Source organism: Octopus bimaculoides, chromosome 13, assembly GCF_046866305.1.
Source record: "Octopus bimaculoides isolate indiv1 chromosome 13, ASM4686630v1, whole genome shotgun sequence".
NCBI lineage: Eukaryota > Metazoa > Mollusca > Cephalopoda > Octopoda > Octopodidae > Octopus > Octopus bimaculoides.
This window is the reverse complement of record NC_142940.1, coordinates 50246462-50260676: the sequence shown is the minus strand read 5'-3', so window position 1 is coordinate 50260676 and position 14215 is coordinate 50246462.

The following is a 14215-nucleotide window of genomic DNA, read 5'->3' as shown; positions in this document are numbered from 1 at the left end:
AGGAAATAGAGGAAGAGTTGCCATGTTTGTCTGAGAAAGGTGAAATTGCTTAAGCAGGAGATTTATCATAAGAAGCCATTTTTGATTGAGTTTGATTGAAAACCTAGATATTGGCTGTACTATCAATATAAGAAGACAGTGGAAGAGGAACACTGAAAGAAGCAGAGGGAAACATAGAGGGAAAGAGAGAGATGGAAAAGGAGAGAAGGAGCAAATAGGAAAAGAGTACTTAGTGTTAAATCAAGAGATCTTCATGATGGCCCTTTATACCACCTAGCAAAATCCCTTCCTCTACCTCATCCATTAGTTTCAGGGTCTACAGTACCCACCATCACCACAACTACCAGCTGCCCAATGAATAACAGGACGTCACATGGTGATTTAGAATCATTTCTGTTCAGACAGCTGATAGTGTCTAAATGTTATTAATCATAGACACTGGCCTTATTTAGTGATTACAAGACAACCAATAGACATGTAATATATCAGCTCCAGTTACGATGACTTATTACAATAAAGTTTTGATTTTTACTCTTCTATAGTTCTACACGCAAACATATACACAACATATAGTATGCATAAAAACATGCTACATATGCTTGTGTACATAATAAGTGGGTGTAATAACTGGAGACACATCACACACACACACACACACACACACACACACAAACAAACAAACGCATACATTTATGCAGTAAAACTAATGTTATCCAAACAAAACTTTTACATACATATGAGGATAACAAATTACTTGAATGCATGCACATTCTTTATATATAGCATGTAGTTTAATAACATCTGAATAGAATCACTACATGCTGACATCCAAGAGAACAAGAGATTAGCTAACGGTTTGTATGTTATTTCTTATATTTGCACCAAGAAATCAAAAACAGGATAGACCTGTTAATTTTAAAAATTTTTCTTTCTCTCCATTGATTTTATGTCTTAGAGAAGAAAGGACAGCATCTAAATTCGACAACTGGCACCCATGCCAACGTCGTCTCCTTCATTGGACACGAAACTCAGCTTGTAAAGACCTGTTGGGGCAAGCGAAAGTGAAATCGTGATGGTACCTGTGACCAGTGTCGCCTTTCTGGCACTTGTGCCCGCGGCATGTGTAAGGACTTTCGAGCGAGATCATTGCCAGTGCCCTTGGACTGGCCCTTGTGTGGGTGGCACATAAAATACACCATTTTGAGCGCGGCCGTTACCAGTACTGCCTGACTGGCCTTTGTGCTGGTGGCACGTAAAAGCACCCACTACACTCTCGGAGTGGTTGGCATTTGGAAGGGCATCCAGCTGTAGAAACTCTACCAAATCAGATTGCAGCCTGGTGTAGCCTTCTGGTTCACCAGTCCTCAGTCAAATCGTCCAACCCCTGGTTCAAATACTTGCAATGGAGTGGACATCACTAAAGACACCCAAAGAGCTTCTTCATAGTTTTCAGGCACCAAGTTTAATGCACAAGACTTTGATCAACCTGAAGCTATAAAAAAAAAAGACAATTGTTCTAGGTTCCACATCATGGGATTGAACCCAAAGCCATGCAGTAGCAAAGTGAAATTCATAACCACACAACTGTTACTGATATTGAATTATGTCAGTCAACATTGTCAGAAAATGAAGAAGAGAGAAAAAGAAATTATAATCAAGACAACCTTCTAAAGAAGCCTTGCATATTCTGTTTTTATCATTATACTTGACATATCTATAGAAATGGTAACATTATTAAAGCATGAAATATGGCACCTGAAGTGGATGAAGTACAAAACGATTGAAATGATAAGATGCAAATTTGAAGAAAAATACACAAATAAATCAATAATAACAACAACTCTAGCATAAAAATGAAACCTATGCAAAAGTATGAGAGTGAAATTTTCAGAAATGGGGAAATATCAAAATAAAAACATTGACCTAAACTGTAGTTAAATTATGAGTTTATTTGATTTCTATCTGAAATTTTTATAACTTTTATTTTATTATTCTTATTTGTATGACTTATATTTAATTTTCTTATTTATATGTCTTTCAGTTAAACTTCGGAAAACTTATAATCAGAAGGACATTATTCTAGGAAGTTTGAAAAAAAAAAGTTACCATGAATTTTACTTAAATAATTTCATAAGCTATAAGTAAATGTAAACATTTTGAAGTGTCTCATAAGAGGAGCATGAAAGTTGAAAGAAAAATATATCATTTATAAAGAATTATTGCCCCAATATCACTCTACAGATACACTGGGCTAAGTTGTGAGAGATAGAGAGAAAATAAAGTAATGAGAGAGAGAGAAATGAAGGGGAAAAGAGAGAGTGAATTTGTGTGTAGAAATGTATATAAATGCAAGGATAGCTTACAATTAAACAACTCTTCTCCTGTTGTATGATGCTCAAAGCAAGTGGTATGAAAAGAATGAAAAATGAAATAAATTCTAAAGAAAATAAGATTCTGAAGCAAAACCAACCTTTTTCCAAAATTTGCTTAGAAAATGAATAACAAAACAAATAATAAGGTATATATATAAGAATTAGAATAGACAAATTATATTCTTCTTTTAAAAGTTTGCTAAAAAAAAAAAGAAAATGGTATTGAGATTTTCATAAAGGCAACTTTAACTTTTTAATAGGATGCATGTGAAAGATTTTCTAATCTTTCTTTAGAAAAATATATACACACACAAACACATACACAAATATACATACATACATACATACATACACATACATAATGTATTTATACACATTTATGCCTGTGTTCCTGCATATAAAAGTGTGTGTGTATGTGTGTGTTTCTGTATATAGGTTGGTAGAGATATAAAAGAACTGCATATTCTTAGATGTTTAACTCAGCAACAAGAATCTTTGACATAGAGTAGTAGCCAAATACAAGGTTAAGTACACAGAGGAATTACAAGTTATGCATATACAGAATCTCGTTTTCATACTGTCAGTATCATTTCGATGCCTTAACAACATTTCTGCAACCAATTTCTATTACTAACATTGCCTTGTTTTGTGAGAATGGGAGGTTTTTCTAGATGTTCTTTCTTCTCATTTAACAAGTTGACTCTTTATGACATACATGAAAAAGAGAACAGGGAAGTATAGAAGCAGATTTAGTATTTCCCAAATGGATTTGTTGCTATGGCACTTGACAAGGGCCCAGATGGGTTCCCCATTAAATAGTCACAGTTCTATGGTTTTTATTGCTATATTTCAGAACAGAAGTGTTTGCATGTATCTACGTGTATGTATATATGTGAAGTTTAACCAACAGAGATCTCTTCTCTCGTGGAACAATACTTATTGGTACTGCCTCTGGGAATCTTTCTTCTGGGTTAGGTTTGATTCAAATGCCACGAGAAGAGAGCAATACCAAAATTAGTAAAAGAACGAGTATTTGTGCACATGCATATGTTGTGTTATGTTTGTTCAGCAGGATATGCTTTGACTGTAGATGAACACATTAGATACCCAAATAGGCATTGGACACTTTAAATATATATACATTTTAGAATATGTGTGTATAATAAGAGTATGTGTGTGTATGTACATTGAAACATGTGTGAACACAGATTTAAGCATTGTGTTAGAGCATGTGTGTATATGTTGCAAAATCGGTAAAAGTGTGTATGCACGTTAAGTTAGAACATGTGTATATTAAAATGTGTGTATATTTGGGAACATATGTGTGTACACGTATGTGGGAGTGTATTGGAGTATGTTCCTGAATACAAATAACTTATGGTGTTCAAGGGAGCCCTCTTCATGCAATGTGAGTATATTTGCACAGCCTGTATTTGTGGACATACATGAATACTTGTGTGAGTGCGCATGTACATCTGTGTATTAACATGTTCACACATGTGTATACACTTGTGTGTTTGTGTGTGCATGTGTATTTGTGTGTGTACATGTATGTGTGTACACTTGTATATTTGTATCTGCAAATATATTTGTGAGTGTGTGTGATCCTGCCAGTGTATTCATGTGTGCACGCATGTTAGTTTTGTGTGCTCATATGTTTGTGCGCGTGCATGTGAATTGCGTTTGTGTTTATTAGTGTGCACGGCTGAGAAACAACAGCAGAGATTAAACGTTTCAACTGAGCCTATTAATTGTAGCAAGTTATAAAACGACCAAGGTGACTTTATGTTGAGGAGTCATGTCTGTTGTGAAGGCATGACGTGGATGGCAAGAATCAGTAGATCAACTTGAACAGACCGACAGGAAGTGGCCCCTATCATCTCTTCCTCAGCTTCCTGTCTATTTCACCATGAAGAGCCATAAATTTTCTTCATATCGTTAACAATCTTTTAATGTCATTAATAACCTTCCAGTTTTGATGTCACAGTCTATCTATCACATTTCAGTTTCCAGTGGTGCAGCCAGTAGAACAATTGTTCAATTCACTTCATCAAAGCTGCAGCAGGTTTAAGTACCATAGACAGTTTGAAATCATTGCTGTTTGGTACCACAAGCAGCAAGTTCAATTCCAATTGTCAGCAGATGTTCACACAGTGCTGAGTCCAGTCTTATGATAACTGCAAAGTAATTTATTCATTACAGGAAACTACAGAGGTGTGACTTGTATGCACAGTGTAGGTATAAATGTCAAAAGTTTTTAACATTGCTATAGACAATATAAGCTTCAACTGGGGCCATCTAAATCAAAAATTCAAATCTGTGGTTTAAAATTAATTATTATTTCAGAAATGATTTTATATTGCTGATGTAAACATTTAGTATTGTTCACTAGTATATTACTGGTATCTATTGTATCATCTCAGAAAGATGAAAAACAGAAGTTAAAGAAATAAGTTATTAAATTTAATACAGAGAATGGGATAATATATTGGTTTCAAATTTTGGCACAAGGCCAGCAATTTTGGGAGATGTGGTGAGTCAATTACATTGACTCCAATGCTCAACTGCTACTTATTTCATTGACCACCACCAAAAGGACGAAAGGCAAAGTTAACCTTGGCAGAATTTGAAGTCAGAATGTAAAGACAGACAAAATGCTGGTGAGCATTTTGCCCATCATTTTGCCCATCATTTTGCCCATCATGCTAATGATTCTGCCAGCTGTCTGCCTTTAAGAATGGGACAATGTATTGAAAAATAATTAAGTGTACCTTGTTGTCATTATTGTCAATTCACTGCCAGGTTAGTCAATAGCATTCACTCTAGTACTTAGCTAGTACTATGTTTTGTTTATCTGGTAGAATGTAAAGCAAAATTGACCTTGGTAGGGTTTGAACTCCAAACATAAAAGGCTGAAACAAACTTCAAGGCACTGCATTTTTATGATACTCTAATGATTCTGCTAGTTCAGTAGTAAATATGAATATAACAACAACAATAATAATTATGCATGAAAAATAATTGTGATGACAACATTAGCAACAAAACTATGTTGGTGGAGATGTTGATAGCAGAATTGATTACAACAGAAATAGAGAAACAGTTCAAGCAGAAGTAAATTAATAATAGCAGCAGTAGTCAAAGCAACCAGTGATGGTCATGTTGACAAAAAGAAGTTCTGGTAGCAGCTTTATGATCAACAACAACAATTGGAAACAATGTGAAAGTCTCTATGCACTTGCAATAGGCATAAGCTAATATAACAGCTAAATCTGTCATAAATCACACTATACTGTCTTAAAAAAAAATTCTACAGAGACACTGGACAGGTGTAATTCTAGATATACAAGTAAAATGAATGGTAACAACTGACAACACAGTAGATCCTAGATCTGTTGGAAGATTTCTTCAACCCTTTAGCATTCAGGTTACTTTGTCAAATGTAATGCTTATTTATCTTGAATTAATCATGCAATAATCTCATAGCTTCAAGATTTTGAGGATGTGTTTGTTTATTTTGAGAATAACATTTTAGGGCGGGTATAAGAGGCTGGATCTGGCCAGTTTGAACATATAACAGGTACAATATTTGGGTCTGATCGGGCTGGTTTATATGCTGAAGAGGTAAATCATCCCCCAATTAATCACTAGTAGACATTAAAAAAAAATATAGTATTACAGAAGCCCATTTAATTCCAGCATGAATTGAACTTGAAACAGTATGGAACCGAAATAAGAGATGCAAAACCTATGACTTTAAACTCGTAATAAATCCGTTTATTGAAATATAGGTGTATGAAGAATGATGTAAGAATGAATGACAAGGAGGATAAAGAAGAAATGATGGAGATACAAGGAAGTTGGAAAAGAGAAAAGATATGAAGATATATTCTTATTTCAATCTGACAAAAATATTAAACATAGAATCCAGGTTCTGATGTAGATCTACAATATGAATAATAATTTTTTTTTTTGTTTTTTTTTTCTTTCTATTTTTGTAGAGTTAAGAATAATCATAAGAATTTATAACTACACAAAAGTTATTTGGGATGCAAAAAAAAAAAAAAAAAAATTGAAAGAAAAAGAAAGAAAGAAAGCTTCATTAACCCCAAAGAGGGCACCCATTTTCCAGTAAATATGGAAAGAATTCTTAAAAATTAATCTGCCATTAATATTACACTGACAACTTGGCAAATATAAATTGATAATAGCTGCAAATAAGGGTCGTGGTTTATATTTGCACTGTTTGCATTGCAGAGAGAGAGGCTTTGTTCTTTTCCTTCTATATTTTTTTTAATGCATACACATACATACATACATTTATATATAGTTTTTAATTTCTGATGCAAATGACTCTAAGATGGAAGGAAAGATTAAATAGGAACGGATTTTCTTTCCTTCCTCTCTCTCTCTCTCTCTCTCTCTCTCTCTCTCTCTCTCTCTCTGTCTTTTTATTTATTTATTTATTTAGTTTTTTGCAAAAACAGAAACAACAAATGCGAAAGAAAAATCACATGAAAAGCCGATAATTCTAGGTGAAAAGTCAAAGTGAGAGATTATTTGGCAGAGCGCTGAACAAAAGCTAAAAATCAGATGTTTATCACATGGAATGTTTAAGGAAGAGGAGGAGAAGTAAGAGGAAAAGAGAGAGGGAGAGACATTTTTCACTCTTAGTGAATTATGAACACTCAGTTGATTGGTCACTCTTCTTCCTTTCTTTTGTCCCTCCTCTTTCTTGCATTTTTCTTGTCTGGCTGTTGGCACTGGTTGTTCAGTGACACTAGTTAAATGACCATTAATTATTTTGTCTTTGAAACTTTTGCTAGTCTGACTCCTGACCCTTTTACTTTTTAGCCTGGCTTCCTTTGGGGAATGTCTTTAACCAAATTGATCAGGATAGCACCAAGTGCATTAATCAGAACCTTCATTTCTGTATCTCTACAGCTTACCAGACAACCCAGAAGAAAGACACTCAATCTTCACACAGACAGCTGTTTCGCCTACCCTAAACCATCCTTATTTATCTTCAAACGTCATCTTTATACAACCAGATCTGCCCATATTGAAGAAAGGAAACTCTAAATAGAACAAAAATATAAAGAATAAATTCAATTATTTATTTCCAGGGTTTCCAAAACTGTTATCCTTATCAAGTTCCAATTCTACAGTTTAACCCTTCCACCTTCAAATAAAATGCCTAAACTAGTCATAACAGTTTGTCAGAGTTCTCAATCTTCATTCAGTTCTTTTCTTTTCCAAAATTAACTTTAACAATGACATTATCTAAGGCATCTGTGCAGTTCTTCTTAGATTCCCCGTAGAGAAGAAGAGGAAACAGAAAGAATAACAAACCAAAATCCAATAAACAATGTTATGATCAACAAGGTTTAGTTGTTTAACAACAATATCAATTCATCTAAATACTGGTGTCTGTACTTTAAGAGGAAACGTTACCAATAGTAATAGCGAAAAACTAACGCTCTATGCAAAGAGAGCATCATTAACTTCACACAGAAAGTTTAATGACACACTGAAAATTGCTTTATATACTTGACTTCACACTGAATATAGTTCTGTCTATTGTTCTGAATACTAGTCTGAAAATGCACAGAAAATTATTCTTTACATTTAAAATCACAATGTTTCATTAATTACAACCAGGGGGGAAAGAGATGGTGGAGGAAATCTCTCTCTCCTTCATTGATGTTTTGTAACTTAATACGACTGTCTGGTAGACACTTTTTTTTAATGATGGTATTGATGATTAAATCCATTTAACATATCATATTACCATAATAAGATATGTATACACTAAAATAGTTAAGCTTGCAATTGTTATCGTTCAGTTTAGCATCTCCAAACATCTCCACCTGACTATAAGGTGCCTTTAGAGGAGTCCACTCTGTTGTAAGCTTTCACACCAGGTTTGAGTCTGAAGTCAACTTATTCCTTTCTGCCCAATATGAGAGCCCTGAAAAGTCCAGTGGTCATTCGCCCTATGGTTAAACTATTGAAAAATATGTGTATCTGCCCAGTGGATATTACATATTACCATACCTATTGTAAGTAAAAAAAAAAAGCATATATCATGACTACTACATAGACACTTTGTTCTTTAGTATTTATGGACAAGGCTTTTATCTCATAGAAGCTTCATTGAAACTTACTTAGTATGCAAATGTGGTATACTTCACTTGGTCAATATCAAAACCAATTTCTATAAACCAAATTTATAACTGGCTACAGCATTGAACTATTAAAGCCCACTTGGTTAAAAAAAGTTTCCAACCATATTCACACTGACTTTTCTAGCTACATACTTTCTCTCTCTCCCTCTCACACATACACACACTTATTCAAAGACAGGTATATGTCTTGGTGTAATAATGAAGAGAATAACAAATAACAGATTTTCTACACCTGATACTTATCTAATAGTCTTATATCCTATTCAAGGAGATTCATCTCCCATCTAATTAACCTTTTCATTACTATACTTCTAATGAATTATACTGCTTTCATTCCAATTAATTTTGAAAGGAATAAAGAAACTATTGTTTGGAGCATAAATCAGCATGATATTTTAAGGGAAGGTTTCAAATTAGATCCCTTTAAAACAGGAAGTTTGTTTTACAGAACGAGAAGTGATCTCAGGGTGGTTGGCATCAAAAAGGCTAATACATACTACTGTCCATTAGCTAAGAACACATTTGACTGAACCATGTGGCTTGTAGTGACATACATTATTTCAAATAATAATAAGACAGCATAGCAATAACTATGAGAGAATAGGCTATTCATTTTATATACATTAGCTTTGAAGTAAAAATAAATAAATGAATAAATGAATAAACAAACATTAATCCTGAGAAATATGTTTTCAATGTTTAAATTAATTCCGGCAAATAATGACACGAGGCTTTTGAAATGTTTGCTTTTTGTTTTGTTCGGTTTTCTTTCTTTTTGAATCAGTGTCAAAAGTTAATTCGGATGTCACAATTGTACTGCTAAAAATATTAGTTTCGCTAGTTAGCACCAGCAACTAACTGAAGCCATTAACCGAACCACTCAGGCAGGAAGATGCAGTTGACTTAAGTTAGTAAATACTTCAGTGTTTTTATGCAGACATGTGTGTTTTGTTTGCGGATGCATACAAGCACACACACATATATATATATATATATATACACACATACATATATATTACACACCTAATGGAAATGTATGTAAAATACAAACTAGAAAAAGCTACAAAAGGGAAGTGCTATAGAAAATTATGTTGATTACTTTTTCAGGTGAGATAGATTAAGAAATAAACAAAACACAAACAAGATAATAAATTGGTTTGTCTGGGAACAACAAATGGTGTGAAATAAAACAAAAGATTTATAAAATAGTTAAGTAGCAAAGGGGGAAACAGTATCAACTGCAAAACAAATTGTTTGTTTATTTGAATATGCATATCGTAAAGGTTTAAATACAGAAGGGAAAACTATCTACACATTCCAGATTTTTCAGCCCACCTAATGCTCTTGGGTTTAAACGTGGAGGTTTCAAGAATCTTATTAGCACAGTGCTGAATAATTATTCTTAGAGATATAGAAATAGATATACACCAAAATTTCACATCAGAGCGAAAAACAAGATATAACGCTATTCACTCAGGTTTCTCCTCTATGCTAACATCAAGACAGAAAGAATAGGTTTGGTTAGAATTTTTAATTATATTTATCATCGGGCTACTCAGACAGTGTATTTCAATACAGAAAGAGAACAAAAAACAGATTGGAAAGCATAGGTAAGCTCTGTACTGTTAAAAGTGAGGTATTTTTCGCATTGTCTTTCTATTTGCTATTTTTTCTAAAATTTCATTTTCACTTTTATTTTCTTATTTTTACAGAATGTTCTTAAATTACTGAAGCATTTTCTTCAGGAATTTGTTAAGCCAACTAGATTCCTATGCAATCACCAATCATTCAACACCAAAATATAACTTATGTAAGTTTACATTGTTTAACACTTGGATCAACTTATGAAAGGAAACCTATAACCAAAGGCATTCCAGTAGTGATCATCCCACCTTTTCTTTAGACATGATATATTTTACATTATTCCCTGTACCCTTCCTTTTCCAAAGAACAGTGTATGATCTGAGGGAGATTTGACAATTATTTCAAATAAGTCAACCAAGAAATTAATGGTTTCTTTAGTAGGTCAGAATGGTATACACTTCTCACCATATGCTTCCTAAGAAAGAAAAAAAAATTATTGTTTCTAGGCAATGGTGCAAGGCTTGAATTGTCAACCTTCGAGTTAGATTCTGAAGTCCAGTTTATTAGGTATCAATTACTGTTCTTCAGCAATCAATTAATAAACAGGGAATACTAATTAAGGAGAAAAATTAGAAGGGATCAGCAGATTTACTTCTTTTGAGTGTAGAGGAATCAATATGCTGCTTGGTCTGCAGGACAAAGCCAGAATTCCCATCATGCTATCATCATCATCATTGTTTTAATGCCCACTTTTCCATGTTTGTATGGGTCAGATAGAATTTGTTGGGATAGATTTTCTATGGCCAGCTACCATTCCTGTCATCAACCCTCACTTGTTTCCAAGCAAGGAAATATTTTCCCTATGTCTTGACGTGTTGTCATGGAAGACTAGAAGAGTGGGTGAGTGGATGAGTGTGTGTGCATGAGTGAGTGTGTGTATGTGTGTGTGCTGGATGCTTTTATACATAAATAGGTACAATGTGCAATGAGTAAATTCATAAAAGAGTTAGCAAAATCGCATGTGTAAATTCTTCTATAATAAAAGATAAAACAAAGAGAGGCAAAGTACTTTGAACACTAAATAGACATTGAAAATACCAATTTCTCTATTAGATTATTGCAATCCCAATTCAAATGGTACACAACTAGGTGACCAGTTAGGTAAACAGTAAGTAGCTGCATATTTTAAAGAAAGAATAAGCAGGCCAGTATAGGATAATAAGATAGTACAGTGCCTTGATTATAGGAATTGGTTTTCTGCACTTGCATTTTCATCAGCAATAATTACGTTGATCTCTTTCTGTCTTAGATGTTGTTTAGGTGAAGCTTATATAATTTAGTGTTGCACAGAGATGTAGTAAGTACTGACAGAAAGAAAAAAAAAAAAAACCCAGCATGGTGCAATTTATTGAAACCAAGCATTGTCAAGTTTGAGTATCAGCAGAATGAGTCAAAATTGTTGAGAATATTCAGTGGCAAGATGTAAGGTAGTAGTAGTAATAGTAGTATGGCAACAGGTACTGTAGGAGCATGTTGTTGCACTCACCATGTATCGGTGAATCCCTACAACTCCTGGAGAATGGTGCCCTTGCACCACTCACGTGACAACCCTCCAGCTCATGGGTGCGTTTAGGTAGGCGTTGCTGGTGAGAGTTTTATGAAGTTGAAATGCAAATCCTATTTCAACCTCTTTTGGTCAGCCTTTATGACAAGCAGAAGAAACGCTGGCTCTATTCTTTGATATACTGATCACCACACAGCACTAGAACAATGTGAAAGGAAGTGTTTTTGCTCAAGAACACAACACACCACCTGGTTCAAGAATCGAACCCATAATCTGGTGATCACGAGTGTAACACCTTAACCACTAGGCCATGCTTTCACATATAAGGTGACTCTGAAGAATATAACATAGGATCTTATTATCTAAGAAGGCAAAGCATCAAATTAAATAGATATACAATATTACTTTAACATGGAAAGTGGAGAAATAAGTTACATAATCAAACTTTGACAGAGGAAAATTTCTCAAGGAGAGAAGCTAGTAGAGCTTCGGGTCTACTCAAAGCTAAATTGAGAATCTATGAGAGTATTGAAATTATTGAATACCACAGAATAGGTCCAACTAAATAGACTAAAGATTTGACAAGCTTTGTGTAAAATAATGTAAATGGTTCTGACTATAACAGGTCACATTACAAAGGAAGTGAATGGGATATTAGAGGGAATGGGCATGCATGTGTGTGTGTGTGTTTGTGTGTGTGTGTGTGTGTGTGCATATGTGTGCGCACATACACACACAAGTGCATGCATATCTGAGTATGTTACTAGTAATATACAAAGAGTTTCTTGTTTGTTGGTGTGCCTGAATAGAATTTTAACAGGAAGAAAAAGATATATTCTTTACAGGAACTATAACTATTTTCTTGATCTCCCTATATCTGTCAGTCAATGTATTACTAAAAAAAGAGATTGTGAAGAAAAATGAGAAAATATAGAAATACCGAGGAATATATTACCTAAAATTTGGAGCCTGCTGACAAATTGACCAAATTCTTTATATTTACTCTTTTTTATTGATAACCTGATCCATAACTCTGTCTATGTGTAGTGTCATAATCATTTAGCTATTTTCAAATCTTTGTGTGTCCATTATGTTTGAAGACTTGTAACTGCTGCCAAGCACACAAGTTAGGAAATGACAAATAAGTAAATTTGGTTCCATCCTATTCCATGCAAGTGCATAAAATCCTTACTTATAAAGAATCTCTATGTGGTCACTCGATCTGCTAGAAATAGCAGCCAAGTCTACTTCAAGCTTTATGCTACCCTCTTAAAATGAAGTGACACACTGTCAAATAGACTCCTTGGAATTTGAAAATGATGGCTTGTTTGTGTCTGGAATACCTTTTGTCATAGATTAGCTCAATCGTGAATATCCTAAAGTTAAACAAGAACTTGCACAAAGGTGATTAATTAAGGGAATAAGAAAGAACCAGAATACAGAAATTATTGTTTCTAATTTATGCACAAGGCCGGCAATGTTTAGGGGATGTACGTTAAGTAATACCCTTGAGCCCCGTCTGTGACTGGTACTTTATTGAGAGTTGAAAGACAAAGTTAATCTCAACAAAATTTGAACTCAGAATACAAAGAGCCAGAGGAACCACCACAAGATATTTCTTCTGCAACTTCAATGTGAACATTTATTGCTAAGTTTTTGTTTCCTTTCTCTAACTAAAAGGGAAATTTCAGTTAATTGAGAATACAGGGATGCTTCAACTTACATCATTTTGAGATATGTCATTTTTAACTTTATGTCATTGTTTTAAAGAAATTAATAGTAAAAATAAGACTTAACTTAGTCAATGTATTCAAATTTATTTCAGTCTCAGCAAACATTTAAAAGTATAAGAATTTTTAAAATGCTTAAGAGCCTACACTAAAGTGGAAAAATCAAATATATGGGAAAATGTTTACAAATCATTTATTAAAGCAGATATAAACTAATAAATTTTTTAAATGTTATTTTTCATGTTATGTCATTCCTGGAGTTAAATTGCATGTCTTGGAACAAATTATCAGTGTAAGTTGAAGTATGCCTGTATTTGGCTAATGCTATTCAGTATATCATCCCTTAACATATTCTAAAACAGTTTATACCATGTTGAAATGAGTTTTAGCTAATTGGCAAAGAATTCATTCCAAGCTATTATAACCTTCAGTTATTTCTTCTAACCTCCATCATTCTATGGTCAGTTGTAGCTAAGCCATTAGAATTTTTCTTTGATCTGCCTCTTACCAAATCATCGTATGCCAACAAGGGAGCCTTTTCACAGTCATCCTATCTACTAGAAACAGCAACAAAATCTCCCTCCAGTCATACCCTATTGACTTAAAAAGAGAAGGACACATTAGATAATGTGCTCCTGGATGTACACTCCTGACTAAAAAAAAAAAGACATGATAATTATAGCTTGAACACCTTTGATCAAGTATCTGCAACATGATCAAAGATAAACTGAGGGTGAACAACAACAACAATCAAAAACTCATCAGGGAATCTTTCAG